The sequence below is a fragment of the Solanum lycopersicum genome, chromosome 1 (genome assembly GCF_036512215.1).
Source record: "Solanum lycopersicum chromosome 1, SLM_r2.1".
Taxonomy (NCBI): Eukaryota; Viridiplantae; Streptophyta; class Magnoliopsida; order Solanales; family Solanaceae; genus Solanum; species Solanum lycopersicum.
In genome coordinates, this window is record NC_090800.1 from 60,646,333 (window position 1) to 60,665,033 (window position 18,701).

Sequence of the window (18,701 nt, forward strand, 5' to 3'; positions counted from 1 at the left end):
TACAATTTTAATGCATAAACTAATTATCAAAATTCATACACTACCAATCAATCAAACATTAACTTACATCCTTAGAACAATTTTTGAGAAAACATAAGTATCTTGTGATGATATGTTAATTGTATAACCACAACTCTTCCTCATACATCTCTAATCATCACACCCAATTTATGTGAACTCTTACATGATCATATGAATTTTTTAAACTTATTTAATTGGATGAATTTTTAAAATATAATTTATGATTAATTAATTTATGTATTTTTTAAATCCTACTTCTTTTGGTCTATATATAACTGTCATAGTCTACTACCTGCTGTATCGATAATGCTTTTAACATAGACATAAACCCGAATATACCTTACTAATATCAGAATGTAAATCTCATTGATCATAAACACACCACAAACATAAATATGCATCAATAGTTTAAGAGGTCTATATATTTTGATAATCAGTACATATTTTCATTTACACATTTCACAACGGTAATAATAGTTCAAATTTCATTTTTTCAATGGTAATATCTGTTTATTTTGTAGTATAAAGGAAGGCAATTCCTCATAAACAACTCAAAAACATTCATTTTTACAATGACTCAATCATATCAAAGTAAAAAAGTCTTACAATTGTGATTGTGGTAAACCAGCTACGTTGAGGACGTCAGGCACCGATACAAATTCAGGTCGACAATTCTTTAGTTGTGCAGCTGGAAGATGCCCATTTCTTAGGTGGAATGAAAATGAATCACCAACAAGTATCCCATTAAATTTTCAAGGCGTTGCTAAATTTGATTTACTAACAAAGCTATGAGAATTCAAAGAAAATAGAAATATGCTAGTGACTTCTTAAAAGAGTCCGAAGAGCAGAGGAATCACTTGAAAGTGTTGTTAAAAGATATTGAAATATATATAGAGCAACTAAAAAAAGTTGATTTTTACAGAAGAAAAAGAAAAATGCCTAAAGCTATTCCAAATTGTTAATAAATGAGAAAGGAATGAAGTGTTGCACAAATAAAATATTTCTCTTTATTTGTTGCCCTGTTATATCTTTTATTTTTGATTTATAATATTGCGATAAAAATTTATAGTATTAGACATACAAGTTTATTAAGACATAGATTAATAAGAAATCTAAAAACCTTCATAATATAATATGTATCATCATATTTACATTTTTGTTGTCAAAAACAACAAAACGACAGACCACTTTAACCATGTTCTTAAAAACCAACTTATCAAAAATCTATTGTCTTAAAAAATCATATCAATAAACATGTCTTCAAACCAGGGAACAACCCAACTATCACAAAAATCAATTGTCTTGAAATATCGGTAACTTCACAAATTGTCTTAAAATACTAGGGAATAACCATCCCAAAAATCACAACTGCCCTTAATCACCATCAACCTGACCACTAAGCTCCATCACAATACCCATCATGTCTATTTCCACTTCAGTGACCAACCCTTCTTCAAGCTTTTCCTCTTCTTCATTTTTTGTTATCTTCTCTTTTTGTTGTTCTTTCTATTCTTCTCCATTTGCTTCATTTTCTTCTAGTTTCTTTTCTTCATTTTCTTCATTGTTCTCTTCTATCGTCCCCTCATCTCCTCTTCATCAACTTCTTTAGCAAAGTATGCATCAAATGCATCAAGATCATCATCACTACAGCTAATGAAAGGATATTGTCATCCACTGTTGGTGATGAAAAATTGTCATCATATACTGCAAGATCAGTGGCTAAAAATGAATACAAATACATTATATTACATAATTAAGAAGTATATAAATTTATCTACTTTTCCTTTTCTTTTTCTTTTCATTTCTTCTCAACTTCTCCTCTCGTACAAAAGCAACGATTTTTACCATTGGTTGCTTGAGGGATGCAACGCGTTCATCCAGACTTCCATCTTTAGAAGCACTTGGTATAGAATTCTCCCCAGGTTGATTAGGAATGTGTTTGTTTGAATACTCATCCTCCACATGACCTACTGCAAAAGTGAGCGCACTAATACCTTTCAAACTGGCCTTTAAGGTATCATTAATTATGTCCTTCACTTCGTCTGTATATGAGTTTAATGTTTCCATATAATTCTATTTCTTCTCACGGATAGTAGGTACTAGGGATGGATGCACAACCTAAAAAAATATAATTAGTACAAGACCTTCACTAATTAACAAATATTGTTATATAAAAAAATAAGTTTATACCTTTGTGTACTTAAATGGATCACCTTCGACGATGCTATCGCTTTTTGTCGTGTGCCATCTAAGTAAATGGGTAATGACAGTAGAGACTCCAAAGACTTCTTTGCATAAATACCAAGATGAGGAAATACCTCATATATCCAAATTTGAAATTAATAAAATAATAAATAAATGAACAGAAATATATAAGAGTTTAAATTTTTCAAGTCCACAAATGATATAAATTACCACAAACACCCAAGCAAAGCCATACAAAGGATACGATTCATTCCCTCTTTTCTTGTACAATTCACATTGTTTCTTCAAATTAACTGTGGTCTTCAAATACTTCAGTGTTAAATCAAAATGCTCTTTCTCCATGGATAACTCTTAAAAAATTTTAAATAATCGGCTATCATAATGTCGTTTGATTCCACAATCTTAGATCGATCATGGGCAAATAATATTGAGTGGACGAACCCAACTAAAGAGCACTTGAACTTTTGCTCCTTATTTAATCTGGCAACTTTGTCAAACTCAACAACTTTGAACCACTAATATTCTTATTCTTGGTTACTTTATAGCAAAACTTATCACCTTTGTCAAACACTTTTTTTCATTTTTTTCATCGCGTGGGTATGGTCCACAATTCAGACCCATAATCAATGCAAACTCTTTTAAGTAAAAACATGCAAATTAAATATTCACACAAAATCACATCTCATGCAATTTTTTATCATTATTGACACGAAGAAACAATATGTAATAGACCATATGTCCATTAAACTTGTAATATTCTGGAATATGTCTAAAATGATCAAAATAACTACCTTTAAAGTCATTATAAAGTTTTTCATTCAGTAAAACATTTCTAAAATCATTGTACAGAGTCATTTCTTGCTCTCACGGAAATCTTTGCTAGAAAAGATCCTAACTCATCCATGCATGTAGTGAGATTATAGGACTTCCTTGAGATTTCTGTTGCACAAGTTGGCAAGGATAGAGGATCATCATCCTCATCTCCAGCATTTCGGCTATCTCCATTTGTAAACTCATTTCCACTGATCTCTTCACTAGACTCAACCTCATCAAGACACTCCTCATAGTTGTCTATTTCATCCATCGTATCACAATTCGAATCATACTTGGGTTCTTCAACAATTAATTTTCTTTTTTGAACACCTTGAAACTTGAAGTTGAGACCTTCTTTTTCTTGTTTTTACAAGGCTTAGGAATAGATTTTTTAACAAGGTCACATCTAGTTTTAGCCATAACCAGAGTAAACCTACAATACTAATGTAAATAACAATCTAACAAAGAGAGCAAGAAAAAATACTACACTTCGACTTTGTGTAACAACACATGTAATGAGCAAAATAAGATCAGCAAAAGTAAACAAATATAGTGGAGAAAACAACAATTCACAACAAAAGTCAAAATTTCAAAATCAACAGGCGAGATAAACAAAAATTAGCTTTTTAAAAAAGTAACCAAATTATCCAAAAAAAAAGGGATCAAATATTCATATTCAAACAAAAATTCATTAGAGCACAAATATTCATCCTAAACAACATGAAGAAAAATCATCTAGAAAAAAAAGGGTTCATTAAACTACTATAACAAAATTAAAAACTAAACACTGCATCCTAACCAAGAACATGAAATAAAATCATTCAGAAAAAGAGTTTATTACACTATTATAACAAAATAAAAAATTAAATACCGCATCCTAAACAAGAACATGCAGAAAAATCATATCAAAAAAAGAATTTATTACATTACTATGACAAAATAAACAACAAAATACGACTAAAATAACCAAAAACAACCATTAAACTAAAATGAACTTACCAAAGATGAAAGCTTCGAATTCGGAGAATATGAAATAGTTGAAATATATATATATATATATATATATATATATATATATATATATATATATATATATATATATATATATATATAAACATGTTGAAACAGATTATAATATAAAATAAAATGTAGGGATAATGCACAAATATCCCCTTAACCTATGCCCGAAATCCCAGAGACACACTAATACTATACTAAGGTCCTATTACCCGCTTAAACTTATTTTATAAGTAATTTTCTACCCCTTTTTAGCCTACGTGGCACTAGTTTGAAAAAAAAAGTCAATCATCGTTGGGCCCACAAGATAGTGCCACGTAGGTCGAAAAGGAGTAAAAAATATTAATAAAATAAGTTCAGGGGGATAATAGGACCTTAGTACAGTATAAGTGTGTCTCTGAGATTTCAGACATAGGTTAAGGGGGTACTTGGGCATTATCCCTAAAATGTATTGGAATCATAATATATTTGGTAAACATACATATTTTTTGTACGTTTTAAAAATACTAAATAAGTCATTGATCCTACATTCACAAATATATTCCAAATCTTAAAAAAAACGAACAAACTCATGGCCCCACATTTTTTCCTTTTCTAAACGCCCAACCTTAGAAAATAAAGCAAAAATAAATCAAATATCTATAGAGTGAATTTAGTTTTATTGGTGTCCCCAATGCCAATTCTTCCCTAAGTAAGTTTACTACAACACTTTAAAGCACTTGAAAGAGCAACTAATTGCATTAAAACGTCCATAAATTAAAGTGCATTAAAAACTTGGTAAGAGTATTTTTGAACTCACACATCGCATACATAAAATCAATCAATCAGTAAAATGAATTTACAGAATTAAGATAGAAACAAGCTTAAAGAACAATAAAACCAAAAGTCTTTCTTCAAATTTCAATAATCTTGAAGCTAAAATAGTTAATTTTGAAATAAAAACTTATATCCGGAGTCCCCAAAAGCAAGAGCAGGAAAAATAAATCTGAGTGATGAGAGACAAAGGATCGGAGACTCATGAATATTTCAAATCCTCATTTTGTTCAAGATATATGTTGCAATGAATCTTACCAAAAGATTGGGTTCGTCAATCTTCGCTCAAAATTATTATAACTGGATCAGAAGGAGTAAACAACAATACATGGAAACAAAAAATGTACGCAAAACATTATGTGTAGCCGTATCAAATTCAAAAAGGAAAAACAAAGAGGAAGTTGCAAAAGGGGGGAAATGCTAGTAGCAAGAAAACTTTTCATTTGCAAAAGGGAGAAGGGTTAAAAATGCCCTCAACGTATTCCAAATGGTTCAAAAATGCCCTCCTTTCACCTTTTGGTTTAAAAATGCCCTTAACGTTTTTTTAAGGTTTAAAATTGCCCCTTTTTAACGGTCTGCTGACATGGCAAACGTGACATGGATTTTTTTAAAAACATTTCAAAATTTATGACCCATTTGGTCTAAAAATCAATTTCTAAAAAATTGACCCGACAATCGTTTTTGGGTCCTTTATTTCCATTGCTTTAGTTCTCTTCTTTCTTCTTTTCCTTCAATTCATACGTTCCATCTGCTTTTGGTTTTCATTATAGAAATCTAACTCAATAAAATTGCTGCACATTTCTTATCAATTTATTCATGTCTCTCTCATTAGTTTGGAGTGGTATTCTGTTTCTTTCTTCCGCAACTTCCAACCATAAAACATAATAATACTAAAATAAACTTTTGACAAGTAAAACAAATCAACAATACACATAGCTAAACAAATCAACCATGTTGTCTAACAACCATTAATAATACAAAAATCAGCAAAAACACAAGGTGTTTGGACTCCACTAGCAGTAAAAAAAATTCTACAATAATGAAGACAAAGACAAATAAAAGAGAAGGGACATGGACTACTACAACTAACACAATACAAAGAAAGCATAAAAAAATTCAAAATACATGATTTTTTAATAGATACTCAAATACTCTGTATTCTAAAAAAATAAAACATTACCTTAGTTGCAGGGTAATGAAATCAACTGAGTGAAAACTTGAAGTAACAAAACAACATAACTAGAAGGTGTTGTGATTTTCAACCTTATTCCTCCATCTTCGGCGACTGCTACAAAAAGAAAGGCTGAGAATCGTGTGCTAAAATGGAGTTCAAGAATATATTAGGTTAAAACGTAAACGGGTTAGTGGGTGGGTTTGAGTTTTTATAACATAGATGGGTCGGGTCTGGATTATGAAAATTTAGGTGGACCAATAAGATGAAGGCATTTGTCTAATTTAATGATTCATCATTTGCCATGTCAGCAGACCGTTAAAAAGGGACAATTTTAAACCTTAAAAAAACGTTAAGGGCATTTTTAAACCAAAAGGTGGAAGGAGGGCATTTTTGAACCATTTGGAATACGTTGAGGACATTTTTAACCCTTCTCCCTTTGCAAAAACTTGCAAGTTGCAACAACAGTGGCAAGAGGGAAACCACGTGGAAAGTCGAGGCGTAACCACCTGGAGCTCGTTAATAGGCCAATTAAGAACAAAATGACGAAATTATCCGACAAAACCATTAATTATTAAGAATGATGAATGATGAATGATGATATGATATATATTACCTCATGCATTAACATCATAATTTACTATATATTAAAAATAAAAATTATATATATTTCTTTTTTTAGTGGACCATGCGTAAGTGTTGCGAAATGCACGGTCATTATTGAATTTTAGGGTCCGTTTGGATGGGCTTAATAAAAGAACCTTTAAAAAAATACTTTTTGAAAGTGCTGAAACTTATTTTTAAAATAAGCAATTATGCGTTTGGATAAAAGTGCTGAAGTAGCTATGCCAAACGTGAAAAGGGAAAATGGAAGAAAGAGATGTTAGGGTTATGTGGGTTATTTGGAGATTGTATAAAAATATTAAAGGCAAAAAGATAAAAATATCGTCAACTTAAAATAGCTTATAAGCTAAAAAAAAACACCCCTACCCCAGTTTTTAACTTTTGACTTAAAATAAGTTATTTTGAGTATTGCCAAACAGCTAAATAAGTCCAAAAAAAACAACTTTTAAGTCAGTTTGACCAGCTTTTAAGCTTAGCCAAACAGGCTCTTAGTTATATTATGATATTTTTTTTATTTTTTAGTTTGATAGGTTATATTAATTAAATATATTGTATTAAAAAATAAAAATAGTATTAAATAAAGTATATTAAGTAAAAATATTACCTTATATATTAATATCATATTTTACTATATGTAAAAATAATACCTCATATTAATGAAAAATTGTATAAAATAATAAATTATCAATTCAAATTAGATGTTATTACTATAATTTTGTTTAACTTTAATCTGTAGCATACAATTTGTCATTCACCTGTCTCTCCAAAAATCTCGCTCGCTACTTTTCCTTGTTTTTCTCTCACTTTATATAAACACAAATATATAAATCGCATTTGTGTTTGTATAAAGCGAGAAAAAACTGTATATACAAATACATATATTTTCTTCCTATACAATTAGTAATTATATAAATACAGATCTCCCTACCATTTCTCTTTTACCTTTCTCTCTTTCTCGCTTTATACAAAACCAAATTACACAAATTAGAATATATAATTTTTTGTTGTATAAAGCTAGAGAGAAAGAGGTTTGATATACAAATATTTTACTTCAATTCAATTGTATACAAATTCAAATTTTCTGTAGATATACAAACACAATCATTGATACAAATAAATAGTACTTACATATATATAATCATCTAACTGATATACATATATAATCGCTGCACTTTTATACAAACGAGATGCATGCCTGCAATTTATATAAATCTGATATATGTTTGTTATGAAGCAGAAATAGCAAAACTGTAACTATATAGCTCTAATATAATTTTTTTTTCCTAAACATAAAATTTACTCTTATTTTAATATCACAATTTTTTAAAATGTATATTCTCTGATTTCGAAAAGGAAACATAGGTTGATCAAGAGATATCCGCATATTGCACATATCTACCCCCACAATTTAGGCTCAGCTAGTTGCTACAATCAGCCTAGGCCCATCTTATAGGCGTTTGATCATAATTTATTGTAAAAATTTAAGAAAATAATTTTTCTTTTAATAAAAATAATTTTTAAAAATTTGAATTGTATTGAGTTATGAAATATAAATTGAAGTTATTTTTTAAAACTTTTTGTGAGTACTCTGGAATATAAAAAAGAATGATAATAACCTTTTGTTATTTTTTTAATTTGTTTGAAAATTCTGAAGTTCAAAATTTTATGACCAAACATAATTTCTAAAGATGAACATGGAAAAAAAGATAAAAAAATTCATGGATAACACCTTGAAAAAAGAAAGCATTATTGATCTCTTTGTTTGCTTTTTTACTTGTCTACTGTTTTAAAAATAAATTTTTAGTTTTACATCACTTCCAAGATATCAAGAAAAGATTATTAATTTTTGAAGTTTTATTCATAACATTAATTATTTATTCTTCAAATTATTTTTTCAAGATTTAATACTAAACATCAATTAATAGAATTAATGCAGTGAAATTGTAACACCTTCCCGTTGTTATGGGTAGATCAATAATTAATGAACTGTGTAAGAAAATTTTTTGAATAGTGATTTGAGATTTTCGACTAGATTCGTAATGATCAAGTTAGTCATTTTAGAAAAGTTTCATGAATTTACCATTTTTCCATTCATGATTGACCTTGAGTCTTCTTTGATTGAGTTTGAAAAGTTGATCCTTAAAGTTTGAGTTGAAACTTGAGAATTTGGTAAGATTTGAGTTTGAATGAATAAGTTGTTAAGAACATGATTTTAAGATCTTTTAGAGTTTCGAGTGTTAGAATAGAATTTCGGCTATTTCATCAATCCCAACATGTGAATCTGAATAGTGAGATCTGTCTCAAATTTAGAATCTTTTTGAGGATTTGAAGCCTATGTAATGAAATTATGGAATTCGAGGAGTTCTAAGAATATTGACTTAATTTCTTAGGTAGAGTTGGTGGTGGAACCTGTTGAGATAATGAAACAAACCCGAATTCCAATACAAGCACTGATATATATTGCTATCGTTGAATACAAATTACAACATATAATACATATCACAAAGTAACAAGACACTAAATACAAATAGATTAACATAGAAAAAGGTAGCTAGAACGAGATGATATACTAGAACAGAAAAAGGGAATGAGAAATAACTAAAAGCCAAAGCTTCGACATAATTTGCATAACCGTTCTTTCTAATCCCTAGACCTTCTTAACAATAGCTAATTGAACCTGGATCCCATATAAAACTCTCCAACATTTTACTCGGTCCTATAATATCAAGTGGATCAATCATACCACGTATAGATCATAAGCCCCTATGAAGTCATCGTGGATCACAACTATACTTCCGCCCTTGAAAAGAACCTTGTCTTCAAGGTTCATATCAAGAAACTTCAACTAGCTACTTGGAGTATTATAAATTCCTTGGTTGTGACAGGTGAAAGCCATTATGAACAATATCGTGATTTTGTTGGCAGCTTTTCTGATTCCAGAATTGACTCCGTTATTCTAAACTTTGATCACAATAATGTCATCAAGAGTACTACTTGAATCAAAATAAGCTCCAAAAGCACCGGGAATATGATACAGGCAATACTGCCTAACATGATTGGACTCATTGAGGCTAAAATTATCCTCCTTGAAATAATGATGACTACTGAAGTTTGCAACGATAAGACAAGCATTTATCTTGGTATCAACACCATCAATTATAACTAGCAAGTCGAATTCATTTGCTATTTCAACAGATTGCTTAAGTTGCGCTAGAAAATTCCAATAGTAAAGCCTTGAAAGATTGTTTTGGAAGTGGTCGTGGCAGCCGAGGTTGACCAGTTTGTCCACCCAGTTTTATACTGCCATTTCAGTCAACAATTTTCCACCTTTTGTAGTACTATCAAGAACAAATACACTAGAATACAATTCAATCGACAAGTAACGTGATATATCAAAATGTATATCATGCCCTTGAACATAATGGAATGAGAAATAGACTCACCGGGATCGAATGAAAAATTTATAAATATGTGGTTGTGCATCAATATGGTTCCATCTAAAATCAAAGGGTCACTTCTTTTCCAGAGTGAGTCGACCACTTTATTGTCAACTAATTGTTGCCGGACTTTATGATAATAAATAACAAACAACTTGTGCGCCTTGTTTACTGTAAATTTAGCACCTGTTTCTGTGATCTGCAATGGCATGCCTCCTTGGACATTTTTATATGTCATTATCGAAACAAGAGGAAGGGGATCCTCTTTGTTGTCATCCAAATCCAAATTAGATATCTCCTTAGAATAACCGTTTTCCTGTTTTGCTCGAGTTAGCCAAATTTCAGCACCCTCAAATTTAATTTGTAATGGTATATCCTTATAGTCACCTTTTGGTTTCATAGCATCTGGCATTTGACACATTGCTTCAACATTCACAACATTCTCCGTTGTCTTATTCAACAATTTGGGCAAGTTTGGTTGTTGTAGTCATAGCCTACATTCCAATATTGAGGCGAGGGAGAGTTGGCCAAGGTATTCCATGAAGGAATAGTTGCAGTTCCTTCCGAACAATAGTCTATTGTGGTAAGTTGCCGGAGAAAGGCTAAACGCCTATGAGGTGTTTCTTGAGTACGAGTTTAGAATCGCATGAACAATTTTGCTACAAAATAGTCCAAATCCGCAAGTTGCTTGTTTCGAAATAACTAGCAATACCAATTCAAATCATCGACATCCAAATATAAAGACCCCAATGACAATTTTTTATCTAAAAGAATGTTACAGTGAGTGAAATATTGTTCAACCTGAACCGTGTTGCAGGATCATCGAAGTTGAAGCTGGATATTTCCACGAAATCTACTTCCATGGACGAACATGAATCAAGGGAAAATTGAGGTGTGGTTCGAGATAATTTCCCTACAACCTCTTGTAACATACATAGAATCTCAGCAATATCCTTTGACCATGAATCCTTCACAACTTCAATTGAACAATCAATAGTTCAAAATATTTGGTTCTCCATTGAAGACCTCTCAATGAAAGCACCAATGAAAACAAGCACTCATATATGTTGTTATCGTTGAATACAAATTACGACGTATAATACACACAACAAATTAATAACACACTAAATACAGATAGATTAACATAAAAGAAGGTAACTAAAAGGAGATGAGATATTACATAGAGAAAGAGGATGAGAGAAAACTGAAAGCCAAAAATTCGACATAATTTGCATAACCGTTCTCTCTGGTCCCTAGGCCTTCTTAACAATAGCTAATTGGGCCTGGATCCCACATAAAACTCTCCTACATTTTACATGGCCCAATAATATCAAGTGGATTAGTCAAATTTGCCATGTCTAAGCCATAGGCCCCTATGAAGTCATTATAGATCACAACACATAATGCACGTTGAAACGTGAAAATTCGAGGCCTCATGAACTACTACTAAAAAAAGAACCTTGTTTTGTTTTATTTGTGGTCAAATGATATCCGGTCAAGCATATGGTTGAATCATTAATTAAGATATATGTATTGTCCGACCTCGGCGGTTTATATGAGCATAGGAAATCTATACTTGATCGTTTCACTTGTCCTTTAATAGGATAAGTGATGAATCACACTGGATCTCTCTTAGACGTTATGGGATCGAATTCACTCTTCAAGAAATTGTTTGTCACATACCTTTTGTCTGTTTCATATGTGTGGAACCTTTTTTTTTAAGTTCCAACCTCTCCCTCGAATACATAGGGTAGGTAGGACTAGAAGCGAATGGTTCCCTCTTGGCAATAAATTTTCCCGACCTTTGATAAACATACTCATAAAGGGTCTTACGATTGAGATAACTATCTAACTAAAGAAAAATAGAGTTCTTTCTAAGAGTGGGTAAAATCCCAAATTTTACTTGTATATGTACTTGTTAAAATTTTTGTGACACCCCTTAGAAATTTAGTTCCTCAATTTAGTCAAGGTAGCTTAAGTTAATACTCAAAAAAATGATAAACAAGTTCTAGGCAAGTAAAGCTCACTTTGCATAAACCATTTACAACCGTCATTCTTATTGAGAAACTTTTTGACAAAAGTTAGTCAAAATTATGTTTTGAAAAAACACACGCATTCTCTAGAAGACTACAATTTTTGTCCTAAAAGAATCACAATTCACTCTTTGATTGTCCATTTTTAAGAGTCGATGGAAAATCCAATGGTGGATGTAAGAGAAGTTCTGATAATTTCACCACTTGGTGGAATCCCAAGACTAATAAAAGCCCTTTGTTGAACTTCATTATTTCATTGCTTGAAGGTCCAAAATAAAGTATTTTGCAATTTTTTTTTCATTCAAATCTGACTGGACATTAAAAGTCTTCTTTAATGGAAGTAATGGATGGAGGGATCAACAAAAGAAATGAAACACATGTGTTGAACCAATGGAGACATTCATCACCTTTTATGGAAAGTTGCTAGAATTTTGTGAATCAATCATGAATTCAATTTATAGAGTCCACACCTTTCTACCAACCCTAGAATCAAGTATTTATCTTTGTGGACTCTATAAGCTTAAATCATGATTGATTCACAAATTTACATCACTTTTGACACATGGTGATGGATATACTCCACCATTTCAATTTATTTCTTCCATTTGTTTTGTTGATGCCCCTATTCATTACAACCATCAAAGAAGACTTCAAATCATCAGTCAGATTTGAATGAAAAGGGAATTGAAGGTTGCTTCAATTTTAGACTTTCAATTATAAAATAATCAAATTCAAGAAATTGAGTTTTTTTGTTTTGAGATTTCACCAAGTGGTGAAACCACCAATGCTTCTTTTCCATTCATCATTAAATATTCCATCAATTTCTGAAAATGGACAATAAAAGAGTGTTTTTTGATCCCTTTAGGACAAGAAAAAAAAACTTTTAGAGAGTCGTATTTTTTCAAAATCTTGTTTTGTCAAAAAAAAAAGTTCTCGGATTTTTTTCTACAAGTTAAAAATGGAGATGAAAGTTTCAAATGGTTTATGTAGGGTGAGGTTTATTCGTCTAATTTTATTTTCTTTGTAAGTATCAACTTAAGATTATACGTTAATTAAAATGCTTTAAGGGGTGCTAAATATATATATATGAAGAAAAAAAGAGAAGATAAATATATGAGTAAGTTTAGGAATTAAATAAATTATTGTATATACATAAAAAAAATCACCTATCTACATAGTATACCTTTTCACTTAGACACTTCTTTAATATATGTGATTTCACCATTATGATGATGATTACTTTGAATTTTACATGCATGAGTTTTTAGTCTAAATAAAATTGAGGGAAGAAAATGTTGTAAAGAAACACGATAGTTTTTTTTAAAAATAATTTTACATCCAAAAAGAATATAAAATCCTCAACTTGTTTTAAAATAACATGGACATTCAATATATAAAAAGGTTGTGATAGATCTCTAATGGAGTTATAAGGAGAAGAAAAGAAGAATAATAAAAATAAAATGTGAGAAAATCATGAAAAGCTCACTTTCTAAAAAAATGAAATGTGACTATTTAGGTAAACCTTCCAAAATGAACTTTCTTTTATGGGAATGTTGGAAAGGGAAAATTGCAAAAGACGATGGTTTAATAAGAATGAGGATCAATTTTAGCTTCAAATGCTATTGTTGTGAGTCTACGGCACAAGAAGAGATTATGACTCATTTATTTCTAACAACTTCCATAGGTCAAAAGTTATAAACAACAGTTTGCTAAATGTGCAAAATAGGCATGGAAGGGAACTTGCAACAAATAATAAATTCCTATGTCAAACAGTTCCAGAATTCTAATGTGGGAGCTGAAATTCTGGAGGAATGCTAAAAAGACATAACAAGGGCATGTCATAATATAAATGACAAGAATAATGTCCAGGAACTGTGTTTCATCTTATCAAGATACTATATTCTTAAATTGACATACCAAGAAATTGGGAAGACATGTTGAAAAGAATAAAAGGATATAGGTCAAGACTAAAATCTCATACAGTCATGTAAAAAATATCAATGCATGAACGGATGAAGCGCAACACGATTAGTGCAAGTACATAAATTCAAAGAAAAAATGCATACAATTTTTATGTGACAAATCATGAAGGAAATTTAATATATGCTGAAGCTAGCATGATTTTGCATAAGAACTAATACGGAGGCTGAGACAAGAGCTATATTTTATGCACTAAGGTACCACAGAAGAAATGACATAAAAAAAGGTGATAGTAGAATTAGATTCATTGATATTAACAAAGATAATAAAACGACATGAAAAGTTTCTCGAGAACAAGCAGGGGATATATAAAAGGAGATTCAAGAATAAATGGTGAACACTCAAGAATATATTAAACATGTATACAGGAAGATAAATCAATTGGTAGAAAAATTTGCAAATGAATTGTACAAACATCAAGGCTAAGTCAATGGAGTAACTTTCAACAGTTAATAGGAACATGCATGGGGATAATCAATGAAGATAAATCAAGGATACCTATGCTAAGAATCAAAACAAAGAAAACAAGAACACATGAGATCAACCAAATAGAACCAAATGCACAACAATATTAAACATCAGAATGTCTCACATATATATAAATCACTTCAGGGCTTATATAATGGTAAGATTTAAGTTACTTACAAAAAGTTGCAACGCTAAAAAACAAGAGCTTGAAAGTCGCATGGAGACTAGAAAAACTGTTGCTAGAAAGGAACTCCTTCAATTTTTGCCCATCACATGTCCTTTCAGTTCTGATGCCCAAATCTTCTTTTACTTGAAAGGAGAAGGGGAGCATCTTGATATTTCTACTAAAACTTTAGTTGGAAAAAAGAAAGTTAGAGAGGGTTGGGAACAAGAGGAACACCGAAATAAAGAAAGGAGATTAAGTGGATTTGGGTTCGCAACTCATTAACTCGACATCTCTATCAAAATCTCCTTGAAAAATCAAAACATTCATCGAAACACTCGTATGCAGTAGAATAAAAGTTAGAAGGGAGACTGGAGGAAGGAACAATTGAAGCTTACCTTTGTGAGTAGAGAAGAGGATTAGGGAACAAGAAGACAAAAGGATTGATAATCCAATGCAACAGAAAAAGGAACGTCAAAGTTGGTGAAAGTCCCAAGCCGCGACATGAGCAGTATGTTTGGAGAGCAAGCTCAATTGAGAAACCCTAGAGAATATAAAAGTGATCGTTATAAAGATACTAGGGTGGGAAAGAAATGGGCCACATAATTGTTTGGTTTTTGTATCGATTCTTTTAAGGGCAACTTTCACATATAGCAAATAAAAAATTCATATTTGTATTCTATAGCAAAACTTTGCATAATTGCGCTTCATAATAAACATAAAACTATATAATTGGCTATACACATATAATTGTATAATTCGCTGGCCTAAATTGTATAATTCGTTTGTCTATTTCACTGCAATTGTATAATGCACAATTGTATAATTTGCTGCCTATTTCGCTGGAATATTTTTATAAAATTTGCTTTGCATACAATTGAATCGAATCAAAATGTATGTATATTGTATAATTATAAGTGTATAGCAAGAATATATATGTTTTTTCTCGCTTTATACAAAAACAGAAACACAATATATACACTTCTGTTGTATAAAGCTAGAGAAAATTGTATTTCACTGCAATTGTATAATTCGTTAGCCTTTTTCTATGCAATATTTGTATAAAATTTGTATTTGTCTACAATTGAATTGAAGTAAAATGTTTGTAAATTGTATAGTTAAGTGTATAACACGAAGATATATATTTTTGCATGTGTATATACAATTTTCTCTCGCTTTATACAAATTAGAAACAGAATTTATACACTTTTATGTATAAAGCGAGAGAGGCGAGCAGAGTGAGAGTGACGAGCGAGATTTTTGGGAGACAGGCGCCTGGCAAACTTTGGCTTACGTTTGCTATGGAGCACAATTAAATCAAACTCTAGCTACTCCATTTATTTTAGGTTATTAGTTTAATATTATATACAATTTCCCCTTCTTTTAATTTCTTTTGGGCCGTTGGCCTTATTCTATACAACTTTAACAATCGATAAAACGAACCATCAACTCAATATTAACCCAAAAAATGTGGCTATTTAGTGTTAGATGATTTTTTTTTTTTAAAAAAAACATTTTGCTAAAAAAATTAAAATAGGTTATTTATCGTCAACTAAGTCTATATATAGGTTGTCACGTTAACTCATATTTTTTATTTCTTACTTTCTCTCGATCACTTCAATATCTTTAATTTGAAAGATAAGAGGAAAGTCCTCTCTCGAATTCGTAGATGCAACACAAAAAATGACTCTCTTCACCAGGATATCAGCAGGTTAGACAGCTCTAAAATTTTTTAAAATAAAAAATAAAAAACTAACTATGTATTTCATGGCTAAATAATTCATAATCAATAATATTAAAATAAAAAATAAAAAAACTAACTATGCATTTCATCGCTAAATAATTCAAAATCAATAATAATTTTCATAATCTATCACTGATCTATTATTAATAGAATTAACGAACGATTCTTTTGATCACCCTACAACACAAACATCATTATTCAATAACATCTGATTTATTTAGTCATGCATTTTGTTAGTTTTACAACGAAAAACATATGTATGGCCTCTGAAAAAATGAATAGCTACTTATCCATGTCAATTCTGAATTGATTGTTTGATGCTTGAGGATGATCTACGAAAAAACTGTTCTCTGATCGTTCTCCATCCATTCTTCATTTATACCTTTTAAGAAAATACATTACCATTTGTTGTCACCAACATCTTTATTAATTATTATTATAATTTCAAAGAATAACTTGCCATAATTAAATTGAGGGATAAAACTATGAGACAAACCACAACATTAATTGTCCAAATTAGTTTTCTTAGCTGCTTAACATAACTTCAAGGCTTAAGTCAATTGTGGCCCCTTAAAGTTGTCAGGATAATTCACTTAGACACCTCAACTAAACCTTATACCTATTGAATACCTTTGTCATTCTGAATTTGAACGATTTGAACATTTTTTTTGAAAATAAACTAAAAATAGAGGATGTGTGAAATACACTCGCGCTGACATGTCAATTTGACCAATTAAATAAAGACATGTTATTTTTTAATCCAAAAAATTATTTAAACATTATATTCCTCCCTTATACTAAACCATGGGGAGCCCCGAGATAAAGTAAAAAAATAAATCATTTTGAAGTAAAAAAATTGGAAAAAAACTTAAACTTAAATTACCCACTTCCCCTGCCTTCCGCTGAAACCCAAAACATACATTTTCCTCTAACCCATTAATGGCGATCCTCCCTCTCCCTGTACAGCGTCATTTTGAACCCGAAATTTTTTTCTTTTCATCAGTTTCTTTTATTAATTATAACTTTTTACTTCATTTCATTTTTTAGGTAGAGAAAGATGTGAAAAAAAATCTCGCCGAAAAATTTATAAGTTTCATTTGTCATTGTCGAAAAAAATGGAATTATTTTAATTTTTTTATGTTTCATAATCGATTAACTTTTTGGATGAACAAATATCCTTACATTAGGCCAATATACATCAATTTAAAGTCAAACAACACATTAAGAACAAATAAAAAAACTTCAATAAAAACTTGACCAAAGTAAATAATTAGTAGAAAAATCCTCCAATAAATTCAAACAGCTTGATATCAATTTAACACCAAATTACTAAATTAACAGCAAAGTGACAAACTCCAAACTTAAAGCCTTTACAAATTAAACTTGATAAAAATGATGATAATAATGATGGAATGGTGATTTCAATGGTGGTGCAACCAATCATAATATGGATGACAATAGGGCCAAAAATATAACAATAGTCGAGCTAAAAAAAGTTAAGTATTCGGAGAAAATAAGAGAAAGAAAAAGGGTTGTGTAGCGGCGACGATAATGGTAAACTACGGTGTGATGGAGGAAGAAGTGCCAAAGAAGATAAAGAAGAAATAATAGTTTTTTTTTCCAAAAAAGAAAGGACTAATTTAATACCTTCACGCGCCTAAAGGGTGTGGATTACAAATAATGTGCCACATAGATAAAAAATGTTAAAATGGTTTAGATTTAGAATGGTTGAAGTGTTCAATAGGTACAAGCTTTAGTTGAGGTGTCTAAATGAATTATGTGGACAACTTTAAGAGGCCTCACATGACTTAAGCCTAACTTCAAAAAATATGTCATAGAACAACTACTAATAGTATGTATATATACTATTAGTAGTTATTTAATGTTGGTGTGCAAATACCAATTGCAAATAATATGTTTGTATATTATTGTTACCCTACAAACTAAATTAATTAATGACAATTAATTTAACAAATATGTATTTTTAGCGGCAAGTAGCATATTCTTTGTAAATGTCCCTAACTTTTTAGAGATAATAGATCTAGTGACAATTAACTATGCGGATAAAAATTTAACATTTTTATTTTTATTATAGTGTATGTGGACATTCCTAATTTCTTTATAAGGTTATTATAGATGTCGATGCATTAGAATTGTTTTTAATTTAATTATCTGATAGTCAAAATTTATTAGGTTGCGTTATTTGATCTCT

The 18,701-nt window shown here is 30.5% G+C and overlaps 1 long non-coding RNA gene across 1 annotated transcript; it reads right to left on the bottom strand.

Moving 5' to 3' along the window:
* Window positions 1-14,654: 14,654 nt before the first annotated feature.
* On the bottom strand, window positions 14,655-15,617 carry LOC138348537 (uncharacterized). The gene is made up of 2 exons (XR_011221215.1): window positions 15,144-15,617; window positions 14,655-14,932 (listed from the first exon to the last, which is right to left on the bottom strand). It is a non-coding gene; the product is annotated as an uncharacterized lncRNA (long non-coding RNA).
* Between the last annotated feature and the right edge of the window lie 3,084 nt (window positions 15,618-18,701).